The 21,482-nt window shown below is 37.1% G+C and overlaps 1 long non-coding RNA gene across 1 annotated transcript; it reads left to right on the top strand.

Annotated features, from left to right (window-relative positions):
• The first annotated feature begins 539 nt into the window (after window positions 1–539).
• On the top strand, window positions 540–20,527 carry LOC105486108 (uncharacterized). The gene is made up of 4 exons (XR_011620528.1): window positions 540–665; window positions 2,818–2,958; window positions 3,931–4,145; window positions 20,365–20,527. It is a non-coding gene; the product is annotated as an uncharacterized lncRNA (long non-coding RNA).
• The last annotated feature ends 955 nt before the right edge of the window (window positions 20,528–21,482 follow it).

Below are 21,482 nucleotides of genomic sequence, written 5' to 3'. Positions count from 1 at the left end.
GCAAACTCTTCTTCAGAGATATTAAATATTATAAAGTGCATTTATATAGTGCTTGTGAAGCAATTTTACCTTTTATTATTTAGGTTTCACTACAATTGAGGAAATAGGCAAGGTTGATTATTCTAGTTTCATCATCCTTGAAAGTGAAGCTAAGAAAATAAAACAGCTTTTGGATTACATGCCTAGCAGACATACAAACCAGGGAACATAAACTGAGATCTGATTCCTAATTGATCATTTTTGACTACTTATGTAGCTTCTGCAGCAAAAAAGAAAAAAAAAAAAGGTCACATTCTGAAAAGGAGACTTCACTTTCAAAATATCCAGCTCTTTCCTCCAGTTATCCACATTGGTTTCTGCGTATTAAAGAGTTAATCTTACCCAAAGAAAGTTCTGACTTTTGCCCTCATTACCTGGGAGGTGATCTCCAGGAAGAGTGTCTTTGTTTACTTGGGGCCTTGGCCACCAAACAGTCTAACAATGTGATTTATGATGGGGGCTTCGAGACATGTGGCATCTATGCCTATGGAGATGAAGGCTAAGGGGCAGCCATTCAGCAGTCAACCATGGAGCCCCAGTAAAACTCTGGACATCAACGCTCAGATGAACTTCTCTGGTTGGCAATACTTTGTACATGCTGTCACAGTTGTCATACATTCTTGCTGGTAAGGTAATGTTGGCCACGACTCCACAGGCAGAGGACAATGGAAACTCCACATTTGGTAGTTTTCTGTACTCCTCCTATGCACTTCTTCCCTTGGCAGATTTTAATTTGTATTCTTCACTATAATAAACCATAACTCTTGAGTATAACAGCTTCTAGTGAGTTCTGTGAGTCTTCATAGCAAATTATCAAACCTGAAGGCAGTCTTGAGAACCCTCAAACTTGCAATTGGTGTCAGAAGAGAGAGTAGTCTTATGAACTGTACTCTCTAACTTAATAGTTGACAAATGTCTCACCTTCAGATGAGTGCAATATTTCTTTGTAGTCTCAATTAGTTAATCCTTACCTTAAAAAGAGCCCCATTTTCATTTCATCAGGAAAAATGTGTTTTCTTCTAAAAATTCTGTGAGAAATACCACGATTTTTACTCTCCTAATACACAAAGGGACTATTCAGATGTAGTATACCTTGTTTTCTGTCCACAGTAGTCTGCAGATGTTCCTTGACTTACAATGGGATTATGTCCACATAAACTCATTGTGACTTGAAAACATTGTTAAGTTAAAAATGCTTTTAACACATCTAACCTATCGATCATTGTAACTTAGCTTAACCTACCTTACCCTTGCTCAGAGCACTTACATTAGCCTACAGATGGGAAAAATCATCTAACATAAAGCCTATTTTAAGATAAAATGTTGAATATGTCTTATTATGTATTGAATACTGTACTAAAAGTAAAAATCCACATGGCTGTATGGATACTTGAAATATGGTTTCTACTAATTGTGTATCGCTTTTGCACCATCATAAAGTCAAAAAATTGTAAGTTGAACCATCATTAAATCAGGGTTTGTTTGTACTTTTCTTGCTCTGATGGAAGAAACCAAACTAGAATTTAATTCTTAATGTACTAGATGTTATATGATAGTTCTTTTCTTTCTGTTGTAACTAAGTAAAGTCAACAAGAACATGCATCATTTTTACTTGCAAAACATTAAATCATTTTTTCAGAAAATTTTGAGCAATACAAGTCAATCAAATTATGAAAAGAATATCCTGTATTAAAGCTCCTAAAAACACTGAGAAAACTAAGAAACCGATACCTGTACATATAACAAATCCAACTTGGAAAGTGCATAAGTCAGTTCATAAAATTTTACGTATTCCTTAGGCACAGAACTCTGGGATCTAGGTTGTACATGCATCACTTAATTCCTCTTTTTCCAATAAGAAGGGGTGAAATAAGATCCTTAATCCCTTAAGAACCTGGGGGCTCTAAACATCTTTGTAAATAGGGTTTCTCCCTACAGTGACCATTGAATATCTTTTTAGGCTTTAAAGTGTGCCAAAATTTAAGCTTTTCTATTGGAAAGAAATCTAAAATCAAGAAATTGAGTGAGAAGTGTAAATCTCCTGGAAGATACCACTGAGCTTCCTAACATTTTCTCATTGCTATTTAAATTAAAGAAAATACAATTTTTAAAAATACATATTTTCCCAATGTCCTAAATTTATGATGATAGAGGCAAAGTGTCTTTAATTATTATTAATCTCAACAAAGATTCATTTAAGACCAAAACATATTCAACTTACTAGAGATGGTGCAGCGATCTGAACAGTATCATTTTAATTTACCCATGTCATCAGAAAGCATATGGTACACATTCTTAGGAAAGTTTTGATAACTGTTAATAAACAATGTATTATATCCCAATCACCTTTTTAAATATTTTGATTTTGATTTTCTTCAAAGGACATTGAATTGATAATATTGACTAATAAGGTATAAAATCATGCTTAAAGGGGAACATCAAAGTCATAATTTAAGTCTTGAAAAGCCCAGAGACAACTGAAAAAAAAATACCCACACTTAAAGATTGCTTTTCAAGTTTTAGTTGGTCAAATTGATTTTTCTGTTATTCTGCAAATTAAAGGGACATAATCCTCTCAAATTGATTAACTGTGTGCTTAATATCACCTGGAGTAAATAAGAAAATACCAAATAGGCATAACTCCCTAACCAAAAAAGGAAGGGCTGCATTGACAGTATTTACACTCCCTTGTTATACAGAGGTTCAAGTCAACCTGCTATAATCACAGCAGAGGGTACGAGATTTTAGATTCATGAGCACAAATGTTTTTCTTTATAGGCCTCTTGCTTTACAGGGTCATGAATCTGTGAGAAACAGCAGACTTTATGAGGATTTTCCATGGGAAAATGTTCATGAATCTTAGTAACGGCCCAGTTATCATTTCATCAGCATCACACTGAATTTCACTGTAAAACCAAGGTTAGTGACTTCCTATTGGAAATGCAAATAAGGAAATTGGCACAAAAGTCGTCTGTGTCTTTGATTAGAAAATCATTTATCCAAAATTTCTTCCTCTAAACTTTTTTGTCCTCTGCTCTCTTCTTTTCCCAACTTTTTTTAATGTGCCAAATTCTTGCTCTTTGTATAAGACTCAGGTCAAATCATCTCTGAAGCTTTCCCTGAGAAAACCTCACTCCCCACATGAGGTCATAACACCAGCCCTGTGCTCCTTTAATATTTGGTACTTAGCTCCATTAACACTTACCTCTCTATATTGTAGTTCTTTGCCGAACCTTTTCAATTTTTTTATCATCAGCACATAGCCTCTGCAATGCCACAAAGTAGGCATTCAGTAGATATTTATGTCATAAATGGACAAATAGATGAAAGGAAGAAAAATGTCCCAGAAATTTTGGTTTTATTTATGCTTATGCCCATAAAACACTGATAACCATGAACATTGATATTTGTTGCAAAAATCTTCATGAATCCAGAAAAGAAGTAAATAGAATGTCAAGTAATTTCTGTTACAGAAAAACCAAACAGCGGCATGACATTTCTACTTATAATAAAACAAAAATAACCACATATTTTTCTTCTGTCCCAAGTTGTTCAGTATCTATCATAATTTTAATAGTCCTGAATGCAATCCAAATGGTACACTGATCTAATCACCTGAAAATAATATGACCAGTATATAAGTAATAAAAGTGGGTAAAATATTCAGTGGGAATGTTCATCTCACACAAGAATTCTTACCCAACTCAAGTTTTTGGTTTCCTGGATTACATAAATATTGAAAACCCACTAAAAAAAGTCTTGTTCGCATACTCATAGAATCATTGAAACTTTAACTTTCCTAGGGGGAAGAGACCAGAAAGAGGGAATAGTAGAGAAGCCAAAACACATAAAAATATTTACAAAGTGAGATAAGCCTTCTTTATCTTACAGGTAAAGAAATTGAAGCCCAGAGATACTGAATGGTCTATGGAAGATCATCCTTCTTGTTGACTTCAGTTCAAAATGAAAGGCAACCTGACATAGCTTAGAATATCCATTTAACAGTGTTATTCTGCCATCTGCCATTGATGCCTCAGAGTTTTATAACTGCTTTATGAGAAGAACTGAGAGCCTTTATGGGATAAAAACACAAAGTTTGGATGCTGGTAATTTACTCTAGTATTCTCTAAACCAATTCTACCCCTACACTAAGATCTTATTTATATGTTTGCTTAGCATCATTCTGAGTCATTACTACAGACTGCACTCCTTGCCCTTCTCAGTCATCAGACAAATTTATGCAGTTTGTTATCAGATTTACTAAATAAGAGGTTTTGCTTAGTTAAAACCCTCCTATTGAAAAAGTCATTTCAAAGACTAAATCCTACTGATAATGACTGAGAAACAACAATGTGTACTTGTGAAGTTTGTTTGTTAATGACTGCTGATTTCCCTAGAGGTTACCCTTCAGTATCTAGAGAGATGTGTCTTATATTTGAATGTTAATGAAAGTCACCTGTGAAACTATCAAAGTAAAATTGCATCAAACAGTTTAAACAGGAAAGGAAGACTTTATTCAAGACTATTCCAAGAGGGGAGAGAGATTTAATGCAATGTGATGAAACAAAAGGCAGGGGAGTTTTTAAGTGCTAGCAAGGTCAGTAGAAAAGTACAGGAGGATGTTAAAGGGAGGCTGGTCAATGTGATTAGACCATCTGTGTTTTCTAGTTGGTACTTATTGAAGTTACACTCTTACCCTCCACAGAGGGTAAGTGATAGAGGCACTCCCTTGATGATTACATTTCAAAGTAATGACACTCAGGTCTTTTTTTTTTCTTTTTAATGAATTGTATTGTGTATATTTAAAGTATATAATATGATGTTATGAGATACATAGATAGTAAAATGGTTACTATAGTGAAGCCAATTAACATATCCAACATTTCACAGTTACCAATTTTTTTGAATGTGGCAAGAACATGTACAATCTACTCATTTAGCAAAAATCCCAAATATAAAACACTGTTATTACCTTTAGTCCTCATGCTGCACATTAGACCTCTAGACTTGTTCATCCTACGTATCTGCTATGTTGTATCCTTTGACCTACATCTCCCATTTTCTCCTATTTGATTTTTTAAGATTCTACAAGACATGTGATATTTTTCTTCTTGTGTCTGGCTTATTTTACTTAGCATAATGTTCTTCAGCTTCATCCACGTTGTGGCAAATGGAACAACACTTGTTATTTCTTGTATTTTTGATAATGGCAATCCTAATGGGTATGAGGTGGCATTTCATAGTAATTTTTATTTGCGTTCCCCTGCTGATTAGTGATGTTGAGCATATTTTCATAAACCTCTGGGCCATTTTTATGTTTTCTTTGAGAAAGATATTCTTGAGTTTTAAAACTGGCAAGAGGCTGGGAATATTTACATCTCTAAGGGGAAGAGAAAGAAGTTATAATAGAAAGTTATCTAAAGTTAAATACCATAAGAAAAGGTAGGTCAGGGCCATGGGTCACAAAGAAACCTATCTATAAAGATTAACAAAGCTGACAGGAAAATTAGAGCTGTCTTTTTAAATACCTGTTAAGTAAACTCCTGAGCCCAACCATTCTTATTCAATAGGCCCTGTTGTGAGCCCAGGAAATTTACATTTTTAACAAACACATCAGTGATTCTCATGCAGAAGTTTCATGTAATAGCAAACAGATTTCAACTCTTATCAATTGGTTGGCTTAAGGCCTGTATTAAGAATACTGAGACAATATTCAGGCTCAGAAAAAGGGCCATGATCAATGAGTGACATCTTCAATGAGCAAAGGATGGGAGAGGGACAGGGTGTATAGGCAAGCTGTGTAATTGCCATCAGGCCTGGGTATTTCCCTGATGGTGCAACTCCCACCTGTGGCCACTTAATCATTTCATCCAAAAAAAGAGAGAGAGAGATAAAAGAAAAGTTAAATCCTTAAAGTCTATTTACTGAGTGCCCAAGGACTTTAGTGAGCCTTGAAATATCACAACTTTAAAGAGAAGCTACATGGCTTAAATAATTTGAACAGCAAAGCAAATTTTCCATTTGTGAGTGAAAATTTAGAGGCCTATTATCTTGAAGCCATTTCAGAGGGGCCAGTGATCTGGAGCATGGTAGTGGTACCTTCCTTCCAAAGTGCAAGATAAGTTGTTAAGCCTTGAACTCACCTATCATTAAAAAAGAAGTACAATGCTTGGTAGGTCTTCTTGGATTTTTTCAATGATTGAATGACATTCAAAGTATCTGTGGCAAATACAGGTGCTGGATAAAGACTTTGGCAAGATCCTAAAGAAGAGCAGAACCACCAAATTTTAGAAAAATAAATGTGCCTTCTTCTGTAGATAACTTGTAGATAACTATTTTCCTTTTGAAAAATAGCTTCTAGCTTATCAGTGGGTCCTAATGGAGACTGTACCCTCTAAGTATGAGACATTAAGTATTGTGGGAACCTGCCCCCGATAATTCGATGTAGGTTCTTTTCTATTTCCCTAAGTGTCGACCAGTCTGAGAAATAAAGGGAAAGAGTATAAGAGAGAGAACTTTTAAAGCTGGGTGTCTGGGGGAGACATCACATATCAGCAGGTTCCGTGATGCCCCCTGAGCTGTAAAACCAGCAAGTTTTTATTAGCAATTTTCAAAGGGGAGGGAGTGTACGAATAGGGTGTGGGTCACAGAGATCACATGCTTCAAGGGCAACAAAAGATCACAAGGCAGAAGATCAGGGTGAGATCACAAGGTCAGGGTGAGATCACAAGGTCAGGGCAAAACTAGAATTACTAATGAGGTTCCCGGTTCCTATGTGTATGCATCGTCATTGATAAACATCTTAACAGGGTTCAAGAGCAGAGCACTGGTCTGACTAGAATTCACCAGGCTGGAATTTCCTAATCCTAGCAAGCCTGGGGTCGCTGCAGGAGGCTAGGGCGTGTTTCTTTCCTTGTCTGCAACTGCATAAGGCAGACCAGAGCGGCCATTTTAAAGCCCCCCTCCCCAAAACAAAACCCAAAACTCCCAAATGCATTCTTTTCCCAGGGCTGTTAATTATTAATATTCCTTACTGGGGAAAGAATTCAGCAATATTTCTCTTACCTGTTTTCGGTAATAAGAGTCCTGCCTGGCCCACAGGCAGCCAGACTTTAAGGTTATCTCCCTTGTTCCCTGAAAATCGCTGTTATCCTGTTCTTAAGGTGCCCAGATTTCATATTGTTCAAACACACATGCTTTACGAACAATTTGTGCAGTTAATGCAATCATCACAGGGTCCTAAGGCAACATACATCCTCTGCTTATGAAGATGACGGAATTGAGATTAAAGACAGTCATAGGAAATTGTAAGAGTATTGATTGGGGAAGTGATAAATGTCCATGAAATCTTCACAATTTATGTTCTTCTGTCATGGCTTCAGCAGGTCCCTCCGTTCGGGGTCCCTGACTTCCCACAACAATTAAGGAACCATATGACCTGAGATATCCATTTTGAGATGGTGTTATATGATACTCACAAACTACAATGTTGGCTGATGGAAGCAAATCACCATCAAGTGAAAATAGTATATATGTGACTAGGCTTGTAGAGACCTGGATGGCAGAAATAAGTTACAGGAGCAGGTGGTCACACTCCTGTATCACCTACTCCTGCTTTATTGTCCCCTTTCCCCTAGTCCACACTCAGGACTTCATGGATAATTACCTTTGATAATTTGAGCAAGGACAAAAATGTCTTAGTTTATAGATGGTTCAGCATAATGTTTTTACAACCTAGAAGGAGACTGCTGCAATTACACACCCACTAAGCAGAACCAACTATGAAATGCCACTGAAAAAAAAAAAGTGGTGAAGGAGTCCTCCCAGTGGGTAGCACTTCATACAGTTTACCTTGTTTTCTACTTTGTCTATGCTGAGAAATTCGGAAGTACAGACCTAAAGTAACTTGTGGTGATGGACCTAATAGATATTTACAGAATATTTCATCCAATGGCTCCAGAATACACATTATTTTCCTCAGTGCATGAATCATTCTGAAGGATAGACCATATGTTAGGTCACAAAACAAGTCTTAAAACATTCAAAAAATTGGAATAATATCAAGCTTCCTCTCTGATCAAAATGGAATAAAACTAGAACTCAATAATAAGAAGAATTTTGGGAACTATACAAGCACATGGAAATTAAACAATATGCTCCTGAATGACCAATGGGTCAATAAAGAAATTAAGAAGGAAGTTGAAAATTTTCTTGAAACAAATAATGGAAACACAATACACCAAAAACTAGGAGATACAGTGAAAACAGTACTGAGAGGGAAATTTCTAGCTATAAGTGCCCACACCCGAAAAGAAAAAGAACTTCAAATAAATAACCTAACATGGAATCTTAAAAAATTAAAAGCAAGCACAAATAAAACCCAAAATTAGAAGAAAACAAACAAAAATCAGAACAGACATCAATGAAATTGAAATGAAGAAAACAATACCAAAAAAAAAATCAATTAAATGGAAAGTTGGTGTTTTTAAAAGATAAAGGAAATCAATAACTCTTTAGCCAGAGCAACTAAGAATAAAAGAGCTGAGACCCAAATCACTAAAATGAGAGATGAAAAAGAAGACATTATAACAGAAACTGCAGAAATTCAAAGGATCATTAGTGGCTACTTGATATGGTTTGGCTATGTTCCCACCAAAATCTCATCTTTAATTTCCACATGTTGTGGGAGGGACCCAGTGGGAGGTAACTGAATCATGAGGGTGGGTCTTTCCCATGCTGTTCTCATGATAGTGGATAAGTCTCATAAGATATGATGGTTTTAATAAGGGGAGTTTCCCTTCACAAGCTCTCTTCTCTTGTCTGTCGCCGTGAGAGACATGCCTTTCACCATGAGTATGAGGCCTTCCCAGTCACATGGACCTGTAAGTCCAATAAACCTCTTTCTTTTGTAAATTGTCCAGTCTCAGGTATGACTTTATTAGCAACATGAAAATGGACTAATACAGTAAATTGGTACCAATAGAGTGGGTACTGCTGAAAAGATACCCAAAAATGTGGAAGCAACTTTGGAACTGGGTAACAGGCAGAGGTTGAAACAGTTTGGAGGGCTAAGGAGAAGAAACTAAAATATGAGAACATTTGGAACTTCCTAGAGACTTGTTGAATGGCTTTGACAAAAATGCTGATAGTGATATGAACAATAAGGTCCCGGCTGAGGTGGTCTCAGATGTTGGGAACTGGAGTAAAGGTGACTCTTGTTATGTTTTAGCAAAGAAACTGGTGGCATTTTAGCCCTGCCCTGGAGATTTGTGGAACTTTGAACTTGAGAGAGATAATTTAGGGTATCTGGCAGAAGAAATTTCTAAGCAGCAAAGCATTCAAGAGGTGACTTGAGTGCTGTTAAAGGCATTCAGTGTTATAAGGGAAGGAGAGCATAAAAATGTGGAAAATTTGCAGCCTGACAGTATGATAGAAAAGAAAAAAACTCCATTTTCTGAGGAGAAATTCAAGCCTGCTGCAGAAATTTGCATAAGTAACCAGGAGCCAAATGTTAATCTCCCAGACAATGGTGAAAATGTCTCCAGGGCACGTCAGAGGTCTTTATGGCAGCCCTTCCCATCACAGGCCCAGAGGCCTAGGAGGAAAAAATGGCTTCATGGGCCAGACCCAGGGTCCCTGTGCTGTCTGCAGTCTATGGACTTGATGCCCTACATCTCAGCTACTCCAGCCATGACTAAAAGAGGCCATGGCTCAGCGCTTCAAAAAGTGCAAGCCCAAAGCCTTGGTGGCTTCCACATGGTGTTGAGCCTGTGGGCACAAAGAAGTCAAGAATTGAGGTTTGGGAATCTCTGCCTAGATTTCAGAGGATGTATGGAAACACCTGGATGCCAAGCAGAAGTGTGCTGCAGGGGTAAAGTTCTCAGGGAGAACCTCTGCTAAGGCAGTGCAGAAGGGAAATGTGGGGTTGGAGCCCCACACAGAGTCACCACTGGAGCACTGCCTAGTGGAGCTGTGAGAAGAGGGCCAACTATCCTGTAGATCCCAGAATGGTAGATCCACCGACAGCTTGTACTATGTGCCTGAAAAGGCCACAGACACTCAACACCAACCTGTGAAAGCAGCCAGGAGGGAGGATGTACCATGCAAAGCCACAGGGGAGGAGCTTCTCAAGACCATGAAAACATACCTCTTCCATCAGTGTGACCTGGATGTGAGACATGGAGTCAAAGATCATTTTGGAGCTTTAAGATTTGACTGCCCCACTGGATTTTGGACTTGCAAGGGGCCTGTAGTCCATCTATTTTGGCCAATTTCTCCCATTTGACACAGCTGTATTTACTCAATTCCTATACCCCCATTGTATCTAGGAATTAACTAACTGGCTTTTGATTTTACAGACTCATAGGCAGAAGGGACTTGCCTTGTCTCAGGTGACACTTTGGACTGTGGACTTTTGAGTTAATGCTGAAATGAGTTAAGACTTTGGGGGACTGTTGGGAAGGCATGATTGGTTTTGAAATGTGAGGACATTAGATTTAGGAGGGGGCAGGGGTAGAATAATATGGTTTAGCTGTGTCCCCACCCAAATCTCATATTGAATTTCAATTTTTTGTTGGAGGGACCCAGTGGGAGGTAACTGAATCAAGGGAGCAGGTCTTTCCCATGCTGTTCTCATGATAGTGAATAAGTCTCACAAGAGCTGATGGTTTTTAAAAGGGGGATATCCCTCCACAAGCATTCTTCTCTTGTCTGCCACTATGTGAGATGTGCCTTTCACCTTCTGCCATAATTGTGAGGTCTCCCCAGTCACAGGAACTGTAAGCTAATAAACCTTTTTCTTTTGTAAATTGTCCAGTCTCAGGTACATCTTTATCTGCAGCATGAAAATGGACTAATACACTACTATCAGCAATTATATACCAATAAATTAGAAAATCTAGAGGAAATAGATAAATTGCTACATGCATAAAAGCTAACAAGATTTAACCATGAAGAAATCCAAAACCTGAACAGACCAATAACAAGAAATGGGATCACAGCTGTTGTAAAAAGTCTTCCAGCAAAGAAAATCCCAGGACCTGATGGTTTCACTGCTGAATTCTACCAAACATTTAAAGAAGACCTAATATCAATCCTACTCAAGCTATCCCCCCAAAAAGAAAAGAATACTTCTGAACTCATTTCTATAAGGCCAGTATCACCCTGATACAAAAACCAGGGAAAGACACACCAAGAAAAGAAAACTACAGGCCAATATCCCTAATATGGGTGCAAAAATACAAAAAAAAATACCAGCAAACCAAATGCAGCAATACATTAAAAAGATCATTCATCATGACCAAACGGAGTTTATCCTTTGGATGTAAGGATGGTTCAACATATGCAAATCATCAATATAATGTATCATGTCAACAGAATGAAGGATAAAAACTACATAATCATTTCTATTGATGTTGAAAAAGCATTTGATAAATTTCAACAACTCTTCATGATAAAAACCCTAAAAAAACCTCAGCAGAGAAGAAATGTATCTCAACATAATAACAGCCCCACAGTTGTGTCATACTGAATGAGGAAAAATTGAAAGCCTTTCCCTTACGCTCTTGAATAAGAAAAGGTTGCCCACCTTCACCACTGTTATTCAGCATATTACTGGAAGTCTTAGCTAGAGCAATCAGACAAGTGAAATAAATAAAGGGCATCCAAACTGGAAAGGAAAAAGTGAAATTATTTTTGTTTTCAGATGATACAATCTTATATTTGGAAAAACCTAATGACTCCACCAAAATACTATTAAATCTGAAAAACAAATTCAGTAAAGTTGCAGGATACAAAATCAACATACAAAAAGTGGTAGCATTTCTATATGATTTCTATTTGCCAACAATGAACAATCTGAAAAAGAAATCAAAAAAGTAATCTCATTTATACTAACAACACATAATTTTAAATACCTAGGAATTAACTAAAGAAATGAAAAATGTCTACAATGAAAACATATACAACATATAAACCTACAAAGTATTGATGAAATAAATTGAAGAGGACAAAAAAAGGCAAAGATATTCCACGTTCATGGATTGGAGGAATTCATATTGTTAAAATATCAATACTACCTGAAGCGATCTATGGATTCAATACAATCCCTATCAAAATTAAAATGACATTCTTCACAGAAATAGAAAAATCAATCCTAAAATGTATATGGAATCACAAAAGACCCAGAATAGCCAAAGCCATGCTGAACAAAAAGAAGAAAACTGAAGTAATCACATTACCTGACTTCAAATTATATTAAAGAGCTGTAGCAATCAAAAAAGAATGGTACTATCATAAAAACAGATACACAGACAAATGGGGTAAAACAGAGAACTCAGAAACAAATCCATACATCTACAGTGAACTCATTTTTGACAAAGGTGCCAAGAGTATATATTGGGGAAAAGACAATCTCTCCAACAAATGATGCGGGGAAAATTGGATATCCATAGGAAGAAGAATGAATCTAAACCCCTTTCTCTTGCCATTTACTAAAATCAAATCAAAACAGATTAAAGACTTAAATCTAAGAATTCAAACTATGAAACTACTACATCAGCGAAACTCTCTAGGACATCAGTCTGATCAAAGATGTCTTGAGTAAAACCTTACAAGCATAGGCAACCAAAGAAGAAATGGACAAATGGGATCACATCAAGTTAAAAGCTTCTTCACAGCAACAGAAACAATAGAAAAAGTGAAGAGACAACTCATAAAATGGGAGAAAATATTTGGAAACTACCTTTCTGATAAAGGATGAATAACCAGAATATAAAGGGAGTTCAACAACTCTATAGGGAAAAAAATCTAATAATTTAATTTAAAAATGAACAAAAGATCTAAATACACATTTCTCAAAAGAAGACATGCAAATGTCAAACAGGCATAAGAAAAAGTGCTCAACATCATTGATCACCAGAGAAATGCAAATAAAACCTACATTGAAATATCATCTAACCCCAGTTAAAATGGTCTTTGTCCAAAAGACAGGCAACAACAAATGCTGGAGAGGATGTAGCAAAAAGGAACCCTTCTACACTGTTGGTGGGAATAAAAATTAGTACAACCACTGTGGAGGACAGTTTGGAAGTTCCCCAAAAAATGAAAAATAGAGTTATTATATGATCCAACAACCCCACTCCTGGGTATATACCCAAAAGAAAGAGAACAGTTTGGAAGTTTCCCAAAAAATGAAAAATAGAGCTACTATATGATCCAGCAAGCCCACTCCTGGGTATATACCCAAAAGAAAAGAAATCAGGATATTGAAAAGACATTTGCACTCCCAAGTTTGTTACAGCACTGTTCATCATAGCCGTGATTTGGAAGCAACCTAAGCATCTATCAACAGATGAATGGATAAAGAAAATGTGATACATATACACAATGGAGTGCTATTCAGCTGTTAAAAAAGAATGAGATCCCATCATTTGCAACAACATGGATGAAACTGGAGGTCATTATGTTCAGTGAAATAAGCCAGTCACAGAAAGACAAACTTGATGTGTCCTCACTTATTTGTAGGAGTTAAAATTAACAGTCAAACTCAAGGAGATAAAGACTAGAAGGATGATTACCAGAGGCTGGAAAGGGTAACTGAGGAGCTGAGGAAAAAGTGGAGATGGTTAATAGGTACAAAAAATAGTTAGAAAAAAAAAGAGCAAGCTCTAGTATAGCAGAACAGGGTGACTACAGTCAATAATAACTTGATTGTATATTTTAAAATAACTAAAAGTTATAATTGGATTGTTTGTAGCACAAAGGATAAATGCTTGACTGGATGGTTACCCCATTTACCTTGATGTGATTATTATGCATTACATGCCTGTATCCTCATGTACTCCAAAAATATATATACCTATTGTAGACCCACAACAATTAAAAATTTAAAAAATATATATAAAGTGACTTGTCATCAGTAGCTAACTCTACTTTGTAGAGAAGATCTGTGTCACATGCGAATGCTTACCAAAGAACATTAAATGCAGAGGAAGCTCTCAATAATTAGGTACACAGATAATATGTTCTATAGATGTCATTCAGCATCTCTACTCAACCATTCAAGTGCTTGCTCAGAAGGCTACCGACTTTCAGTATCTACCTTGCCAAGAACAAAAATAGTGTTGAGACCCCAAGATGGCACTATTCCCTAAGGAAACCAGTCAACTACTGGATGTGAGGTTTATACATTAGACCCTTTCTGTCAGGAAGAGTATGGTTTGTCCTCACAAGTAGACACAGATTCTATATGTGGCTTTGCCTCCATAGTCTATAATACTTCTGCCAGTACTAATGTCATTAGATATATGGAATGCTTATTGATCATCATGGTACTCTACACACCATTGCTATTTACTGTGAACTCATTTAACACCAAAGGAAGCATGAAAATGGGTTTATACTCAGGAATTCACAGGTCTTAATAGTTACCTCATTAACTGGAAGCATCTTGCCTGACAGAATGGCAGACTAGCCAACTGAAGTCTGAGTTATAGCACCAATTGCCAGACAAAGCCCAGAAACAATTGGGTTCTGTTTTACAGAATGCAGTATATATTTGAGTCATTTTCCCCCCATGCCCATAGTTAGAATACACGGGTCTGAGATTCAAGGGGAAGTTGTGAGAGTGACTCCTACTATTACACTAAAAAACTCACTTGAAAGTTGAGATTTCTATCAGTCATTTTGGGCTCCTCCTGCCACTCAACCAACAGGCAAAGATGTGGATTGCTTTACTGGCTAGGATGATAGATTGCGATCATCAAGAGAATAGCAGATTGTTGCTATAAAATGGGAAGGGGAAAGACAATTTTCAGAACCCAGAGGATTCTCTGGAACACCTGTTAGAAGTTCCATGTCCAATAGTAAAAGTTAGTGAAAAACTACAGTAGCAACAACAGCAAAGGCTGGGCCACTGAAAATTCAGACACTCCAGAAATGAAGATTGGGATCACTCCACAAGGTAAAGAATATTGAACAGTATGTCAAAGGTAAAGAAGGATATAAGGGTAGTGGAAGAAGGACATCACAAATACCAACTATGGCCTTGTGACCACTTACAGAAATTAGAATTGTACTATTATATTTCCTTTCTTCCCCTTTCCTTTTATTCTTTTATATAAGAATTGTTGTGGCCGGTTAACTTTCGAGTTAGTTTTTTATTACGGATTCTTGAAATGGAACAAGGACTAAACTTAAGGAGTAATTAACATCATGTAGGGATGGATAGTGTGACTTCCCCAAGATGGATGTTATAACCTTTGGGACATTGAGCCTTCTATTTGGAGACAGAGCAAGAGAGAGAGAGAGAGAGGGGGAATGTGTGTGTGAGAGAGAGAGAGAGAGAAAATGAATCCAGCTAGGACTTAGGATGATTATTGTTGTTTATGGAAGTTCAAATATGCAGATGTGTATGGATGGTAAGTAGTCAATGGGTGAACTACAGCCAGTTGTTAAGCTCTGCACTTACACACTCTGGTTTGTAATGCTGGGGCTGGGACTCAGCAAACTGCATCTCTCCTTTGCCAGCTGCCTCTATATTAACTTCTACTAGTAGAGACACTAGATCAAGACTGGAAGACCAGAGAGGGAAAGAACTGATGTGCTCCTTTCTCTTTGCTTGCTCTTTCTGATGTTATAAGTCCAGGAACTGTCCTTCAGTCCTGGTAGTAGAACTTGGTTCCAGAAAGAGTTGGCTCTAGCCATTGTGATTCTCCCAGAATCTGCCTTATCACACCACCCTAAATGTATCAGCATCAGCTGGCAGCACCTTGCCATTAGCAGTCTGAGTCCCAGTTCCACAAGGCCATTCCTTTGTTCTCCTGCAGTAGCAGCAGCAGCTGGACACCTCTGTCTTCTCCATGTTTGGTTTCCGGTTCTGGGTTCCTGGGTTCTAAGATTCTAGCATCTGATAACACTCACTTCTTCCCTTGGTTCCCCCATCAAGAAGCATGGTGGCCACTTTTTGTGGTTATGACTTCTATGTTTCCTTAGTGCCTTCTTTCTGCCTTAGTATGTTCTCCTAACGCCTGTTGAACAATTGCATATATTTCAATCACTCTGCTAAAATAATTACTGTGGTTCTGCTTTCTGATCTTGATACATTGGAATATTATTTATATATCATACATAACATATGTATATAATAAGGATCAAATACATTTTCTTTCCAAAGTGCATATGAAAGTACATGTTATAGTCTACTATCTAGTTTCACTGCTTGAATCTTCTCTCTCCCTAACTCTACAGTCTACTCTCTGCAATGCAGCTAGAATGATATTTTTTTGAAATTTGCATAATAGTCCAATGGCATCCCTTCACAGAGTAAAATATAACTGCTGACCATGGTCCACAGGCATTACATGATCTGACTCCAGTGACCATATTTCCCTGTTTCCCGCTAAGCATCCATCAGCACTGGCCTCCAATTTTCTTGAACACACCAGTCATTCTCCAGCCTCAGGGGCTTTGCATTTGTTCTTTCCAGTTATTCACATGACTCTTCTTATCTCTTTCAGGTTTCTGTTTTAATGTCACCTTTTTTCATAGAGGACTTCCCTGAACACCCTACATACAATAGCTCTCCCAGTCTGTCACTGTTTTTTTTTTTGCTGCTCTACTTTGCTTTCCCCAATAGGATGTAAATGCCATGAAGGTAGAAACAGTGCTGCATTCACCTCTGTATCCCTAGTATCTAGAACACTGTCCAATACAAAAGACATGCTCAATGAATACTTAATGAGGGCATCAGTAAACGAATTCTGCTTCAGTGTAACTGTCATTGACAGACAAATGAATTAATCCACTCAAAATTTTTAATCCTTGCATTGCATGATTCCTTTCTTTTTAATAATTTCAACAAACAGGTATTCACACCCTCTTAGCTATCACCACTAAAACTCATTCTACAACAGTATTACCTGTTTAATATACATGAACTAGAGGAAATGAAAAACATAACATTAAAGCTTAAATTCCAGCAATGTAAAATTTAAGTTGATTTTTCTAGATTCTGGGAGTTTACAAACTCAACCTTCCTCTTTTTGGTGCTACTTTAAATCTGTAGCACTCTTTTACATTGAAGGAAGTTTTTTTACCCTAGTATGAGAATTAGACACCCTTCTAAGGATCAACAAAATCCTCAAAGACAGCCTGATGCAGTAAGAAGATAATTGAACTTGTTCTGTCTTGGCTCCACACTCCCTTATGAAGTGATCTGGGGCAAATCTCTGACCCAATTGGGGTCTCAATTTCCTTATTGATCAAGGAGATGAATGAAGAAAATATTTTCTAAGTCTGTTCCCCAACTCAGAGATCTTATGACTCTAAGAAAGATGAATTCACTTTCAAGTGCAACCCACAGTTAATTACCTCATGTTAATTTTTAAAAGAATAAAAAATAGGAATTACTCTTTATTGTCTCTGACCTTATATTTTTATCAATCCATTTTTCTACAGTTATTTATCTTTGAATACAAAATACTTGGAATAAGGAAAAATTGCAAAAAGATTTTAAACTTCAAGTCCAGTGGTACGCTGGGCCTGCTTGCACCAGCTCATGAAAGCAGATTGTTAAATTTTCAAGAATTTTGCATGCCTGTTATCAAATACAACTAATATTAAAAAATTAAATATTTACCATTAAATGGACTATATTTTTTAAAAAAATAATAAAATTCAAAGTTTGTCACTTTGTTATTATTTTGCAGTTTGCAATTGTCTATGCCCCTATTTTATCAATATGGTGAAATGGTTAGCCACTACACATCTTTTCCCAAATCCCCAAATCTGTGTTCAGTGACATGCGGGTAACTTGAAATCATTCATGGTATGGGAGTATTTATGCTATGGAAATAGGCAAATGCTACATATCAAGGTCTTTTTTTTTTTTTCTAGGAAGTCTGTTGTTAAACATGTACATCACGGACTCTCTTTAGGTGCCCTGCTTTAGAAATTAGAAATTAATGGACCATATGGGCCTGTATTTTTCAAACTCAAAGACAAAACATTCAGGTTTTTGTAATTCTGGGAAGCCTTTCCTAATCTTGCCAAATTGATCATCAATCTGTCCCTGTGAGGCAATGAAAGGAAATAGCATGTCTAGCTGAGATTAGCTGATGGTACAACAACCAATCAGTTCTTTAAATCCAAAGGAGAAAAATCACTTCTCTAATTTCCCCCAAGTAATTGCAAGGAGGAAAAGATAACTGTAGAATCTGAAGTGTTGTGGAGTATAGTTATGATGGTCATATTTCAAAATTCCAGACCAAGGCCAGACAATATTTCTTTTTCTATAAAGAGCTAGATAGCAAATATTTTGGGCTTTACGGGCCATACAATCTCTGTTGTACTCAACTGTGCCATTGTATCATGAAAGCAGTCATGGACAATATGTAAAAAATTAGGTGTAGCAGTGTTCCAATAACATTTTATTTATAAGCCTAGCACGGTGGTATGTTCCTGTAGTTCCAACTGCTTAGAAAGTTGAGACAGAAGGATCACTTAAGGCCAGGAGTTGGAGGATGCAGTCTGCTCTGATCCTGCCTGTGAATAGCCACTGCACTTCACTCTGGACAACATAGCAAGACCTCATCTCTAAAAAATAAATAAATGAGTAAATAAAATGAAAATGTTATTTACAAGAAACAGGAAGCTGGCCAAATTTGGCCCATGAGCTCTAGTTTGCTGACCACTGTCCTAAACAGTTCCTAGAACACTGTAGCTTCTGAGCAAATATTTATTAAAAGAACTTATAATAATTAGTTCAGGCTGCCATAACAAAATACCATAGATCAAGTGACTTAACAGAAATTTTTATTTTCTCACATTTCTGGAGACAAGAAGTCCAAGATCAAGGCTTCAGCCAATTTGATTACTGGTCAGGGCTCTCTTTCTGGCTTGCAGACAGCTAACTTCTTACTGTGTGGTCACATGGCCTTTCCTAAGTATGCATAGAAAGAGAAAGCTCTGGTATCTCTTCTCTTCTTATAAGGGCACCAGCTCTATCAGATTATGCCCTACCCTTAGGACCTCATTTAATTTTTACCATCTCCCAACAGGCCTCTTCTTCAAACACAATCTCATTAGGGGTTAGGGCTTCAGCGTAAAATGTATGAACGGGGGTGAGGGTGCCACAACTCATTCCATAGCAGAGTTGAATATTAGTATCAAGGAATCTGCCTTATTGTTTTTCACTCCTAACATATATTTGCAAAGCACTTCATAGTTTACAAAACTTTTTCCTGGGTCTTACCATACTTTGTACAATGTATACAAAACTTGGATCATATAAAAGAGAAAGCTGTGGAAAACACTATAACAAAGGACTATCTCTCTACCCCATTCCTCTCATGGACTTAGCTTTTAAATACAAGCATGAATAGGATAAAGAACTGATTTATCTGATGAATTACTTTATCTGTCTGTCCCATGCAACCACTTCATTATAGTGTCTTAAACTTGTCAAAGATAAGTTTACTACATTGCAGCAAACTCATTCTTTGCAGACAGTGGAGTAAAATTTAGCTCCACAGGTCTTGCTATTGATAATTGTGGTATTCTTGTTAGATGCAGGTCCAAGAGATTTCTAAACTTCTTTTCATCAGCATGAAACTCAAGTGAGCCTTTTTTTCTTTTTTTTATTTTATTATTATTATTATTTTGAGCCTCCTGCAAGAAACTTATAATTCCATAGTTTTTCAAAGAGATCATCAGAAAGGTTTTCAAGTTGGGGTTTTCTTTTTCTGAACAATTTTACAGATAGCCAGCTGGAACCTATTCATGGTTTCTGTGTATGCAAGTTAGGGAGGGAAAAAGCAGGGCTTAAAGGAGAGGAATGTAGTATCAGGACCTCAACCTCCATATGTTTTTCCCCAAATGTAATTGTTTTACTATGCAGTAACATTTGCAAATGAATGTAAAATTGCGTACAAGACATAATAGGTCAGAGAAGGCAATTTTACGGTTCTTGTTTGCATTGGCATCTAAAGCAAGCTAAAACTCTTTATGACTTCATCCCAAATTTGTTCTCATAATGAGGTATTTTTTATTTTATTTTGCTACCTTGGAAAATACATCTTAAGACCATTGATGTTGCAATATTCCATCCATTGCAAATTATTTGCTAGATCAAGCAATACTTCTGTCAAACCTAAACACCAGATAAGACTAATTACACATAAGAGTTTTGAAATATATACTTTGAAGAATACTCAAAATATATTATAACTTCAATTATTACTCTCTTGCTAAAAAAAAAAAAAAAGAGTAATGCATTTTTTTGTTTGGTTTGTTTTTTACCTTTTAAATCATTTTCAAATGCTATAGCCATGAAGGATCACAACAAGGCTTGCTGAAACCTCCACATCAGATCAAATGGAAATACATGAAAGATTGAAGATGGTGGGACAAGAATTTTGGAAACTGGGCTGTAGGGCTAACGTCAGGAAAGACAGCCAGAAGTCCAAATAAAAGTGATCAGTGTATCATAGCAAATTGGTTCAATCTAAGTCAACATCTTTATTCATTAGGATCTAGTCATTATTATGAAGATCTAGTGTTGCAATTGGGTTGTGAAAACAAGAATTTCCAACAGTGGCAAAACTCTGGGTTAGGTGAATGAGTAGTGGTATTTTAATTCCAAGTTATCATCTTAGTTTCCAAAAAGAAACAACAAGCTTCCATCACCATGGGGACATGGGGAGTTGGGAATCAGGTCTGAGGCAAAGAACTTTCAAGGTAAGGTTTCAGTCTTAACAATAAAGGCCTTTATTTCACCAATTAAGATGCTTATTTTATTTGTTAAAAAAATGTCCTAACTTCTCAGTTCACGGTGAGGTCACTTTGACATTTAAAAATGTGTTCTTGGAGAAGGATTTAAGATGGCTGACTAGACGCAGCTGGGATGCACCTCTTTCACTGAGAGGATCCAAAATATCAAGTAAATCTCCACACTTCAAACAAATCTTTTGAGAGAAAACACCGGAATTTAACAGAGAGGTGACAGAAAACATGGTGATTGAAGAAAGAAAAAGTGGGGCTGCCTGCTTAGTGTTGCCAGTGCTGGGAATAACTCCTAAACCCAGACTAGATCCAAGTAAAGGGTGAGTGAAGGAACCCCCGGGCACCACATTCCCACTGTGCACCTCTGAGATCTTAGCTACAGGAGTCCCCATGATCCCTGCAGATCTTTGGACCGGCAGGGGAAGCTGCTGGGAGAACACACAGGCACTGCTTGAACTCTAATGGAGCCCAAAAGGCTTCAGTGTACTGGGCAGCTGCCCGAAAATGCGACTCTGGGCACCCATCCCAGCAAAGGCTATGTGTCCTGCCCTAAGTGCTCCTGCTCTCTGTCTGGCAGAAGAGAGCTACCCCAGACATGTTCATGCCTCCAAGATAGACTGCCCTGCCATTGTTGCAAGAACAAGGTGCATCTGAGCCACAAA

Source organism: Macaca nemestrina, chromosome 3 (genome assembly GCF_043159975.1).
Source record: "Macaca nemestrina isolate mMacNem1 chromosome 3, mMacNem.hap1, whole genome shotgun sequence".
In the NCBI taxonomy this organism is placed as follows: Eukaryota; Metazoa; Chordata; class Mammalia; order Primates; family Cercopithecidae; genus Macaca; species Macaca nemestrina.
Note: the sequence above shows the minus strand (reverse complement) of the source record. Positions and strands in the feature narration are given on the sequence as shown.